This window comes from Pteronotus mesoamericanus, unplaced genomic scaffold (genome assembly GCF_021234165.1).
Source record: "Pteronotus mesoamericanus isolate MK-2021 breed Mesoamerican mustached bat unplaced genomic scaffold, CSHL_Meso_final scaffold_232, whole genome shotgun sequence".
NCBI lineage: Eukaryota > Metazoa > Chordata > Mammalia > Chiroptera > Mormoopidae > Pteronotus > Pteronotus mesoamericanus.
In genome coordinates, this window is record NW_026555311.1 from 5,013,856 (window position 1) to 5,016,609 (window position 2,754).

Sequence of the window (2,754 nt, forward strand, 5' to 3'; positions counted from 1 at the left end):
ATTCCCTCTGGGTTTCCATTGCTGTCTTCTGATAATCTGGGGGACTTATCACTTTATCATTGGGGTTGCAACAGTTTGATCAGCATGATTTTTTTATGTGTAATTTTAAAGTTTGAATGCTTTTACACGTACCCCAGGACCCTTCCCCCGGCCCCCGCCCATTATGTTGTGGTTTTATGTGGTCACGTTACTTCTGCCCCGAAGTTACTTGTTAGTTATCCCACTGCACTCTCTGCTCCTTTGCTTTCAAACATCAATTAAAATTCTTTTTATTGCTTTTTGAACCCTCTGAAATGTCTTCTTGATTTCCCTCTCAATCCCTATAGAAAGGCTTCTGTTTCCCTGCTTATTCCTTAGCACCACTTCTCCTCATACTCCTGAGTGGTTGGGGTTCCCTGATACAGGGCAGTGAGGAGTCGCAGGGGCTGCGCACCATGGAAGAGCTCCTGCCGCTCCTCCTTCAGCCGCGCACGAACAGGCAGTTTGAGCCCTCAGTAATTAACCCTGTGACACCTTTCAAGTACCTTCCATTCATTATTCAATAATATGCACAATCCTTTGAACCTCAACTTTCTCATTATCTGTAATTATTCTTTGAGGCATGAGATGTTAACAAGGATAAATGCAATTACCCGGCTTTGCAGTGAGAAGCCATATTTATTGATACTGTGATTAGGAAGTCACTAAATATAGATGTGGTAATCTTAGGCTTATTTCCAGTGCCAGCAGATGATTGAAAGGTACTTTTGCCAGATGACTGGGCCAAAGGAAACATCATGTTTTTGCGAATCTTAGTCCTGGAATATAAGGGAGTTTGATCATTAGAGATGTTATCAAAAAGTATTGAGAAATGGAGGTAGAGGTCTGGTAGTCTCGGCAGTAACAGTGGAGAGTGGCAGACTGAGAAGGAAAGGAGAGGGTGCAGCAGTTCTCCCCCATCCCATCCGCAGCCAGGAGCTATCTACAGAGCGTAGATTCGCCCCACTTCCATCCCCCTCCGTCCCATCGCACGCAGACCATGGAATCAGATGACCCTGAGAACCAGCGAGCCTCCTCCTGGTTCCCACGGCTGCTACACAATAAACCGGCTGGCATCATTTCTCTCCAGACCTGCCCCCTGATCTGTTCGGGGATTTCCCAAACCTGCCTCTGCCAGGGTCTCCATGTACTCAATACAAACCCCCTAACTTCTACGAAACTTCTACGAAACAGAAGTTTCAGTAGAAAAAGACATTTACATAAGCACAGCAAACTCAAAAAAATTATCTTGTAAATGACAGAAATCACACCTAAACGAGCTTAGGCAAAACAGGTACCGTGTTAGTCCACAACTACTGTGAGGGCAGAGCAACACAGCTGGAGCCAGTTGCTCAAATAATGTCAGTAATCTCTCTCTCTCCCTCTTGGTCTCCCTCTCCTCCTCCCTCCGTCCCTCCCTCCCCTTCTCTTCCCCTCCCCTCCGCCCCTTCCCTCCCTCTTGTCCTCTTGTCTCCAGTTTCGCATTTCTGCCTGCAGTGTTCAGTCTCTGGCAGGCTCTTCCCAGGGAGTGGCAAAATTACTCCCAGCAGTACCATTATTATGTCTTATCAGCTTAACACCTCTGACGGAAAGAGGGAGTTACCCTTTCTCAATGGTATTAGCAGAAACCTTGTAAAGGAGTATTATTATTTTGATTGAGATCAAATGTCCATCTCTGGATCAATTAATGTAAACTGAGGGATGAGAAATTTGGATTGGCCAGGCCTGGGTCACGTAGCCAAGAATGGGGTCAGCCTCACCCACAGGGAGAATTGGGAAAGGCTGAGTCCCAAAGGAAGAGGAAATTGCTTTACCAAAGAAGAGAAAAGGAGCGCCTGGGCTGGCAGCAAGGTCTGCCCGTTGCAGGAGGCACAGGTCTTTCTGCTCCAGAGCTGTTTATGCCCCCGCCTCATCCCTCAGTAGGATATGGTGGCCTATAGAACCTTTCCCTCATTGGGCTGACTGATTCTCCTACAACAAATGACAATTGGTACTTCTGTGGTACTTACTATGTGCTCATCTCATGTGTTTCCTCCCAAGTTCCTCACAACTCCATGTGAAGTTAATATTATTACCCACATTTTATAGATGAGGAAACTGAAGCACAGAGAAATTGAGTACTTTGCCAAGGTCACACAGCTAGCAAGTGGTGGAACCGAGGGGCCATCCCAGCAGGCTGGCTCTAATGGGCATTAACTTCCATCTTGCTATTTTGCCTTTATAATACAGCATTCTTTTGTTTCCGTTTTATATAATTAGACTGTTTAAATGCTGGTCTCAAAACGCTGGTCAGTGAAAGAACATCCAACCTAAGAAAAAGTCTTATAATAGTTTCTTTGAGCCAAACTCACAATTGCTGGGCAGAAAATCTCAATGGGTTGAGAAAATGCCCTGGAGAACTGCACTTTTGCAGCTTATTTTATACATTAGAATCAAAGGAGGAGGCCTAAAGGGGGTTACATGAAGACCATTTGTGATAAATTAGGGAGGTGGCAGAAAGCATAGTGGAGAAATCTCTGATCAGATAAAAAGTAAAATGGAGAGGCACATACTTCTTTTACATGGGTGGATACAGGAGAGGTAATATTTACAGCACATAAGGATGGTATGAGGGAGAGCAACGTGGCAATGAGGTGTTCTATGGTCTTGGGCTGTCTGGGAGGCTGCACCTTGAAGGGTCTGGAAAAGGGGAATTACTCTGACATTCCAAAGGTATGTAATTTCTAGAGGCAAAAA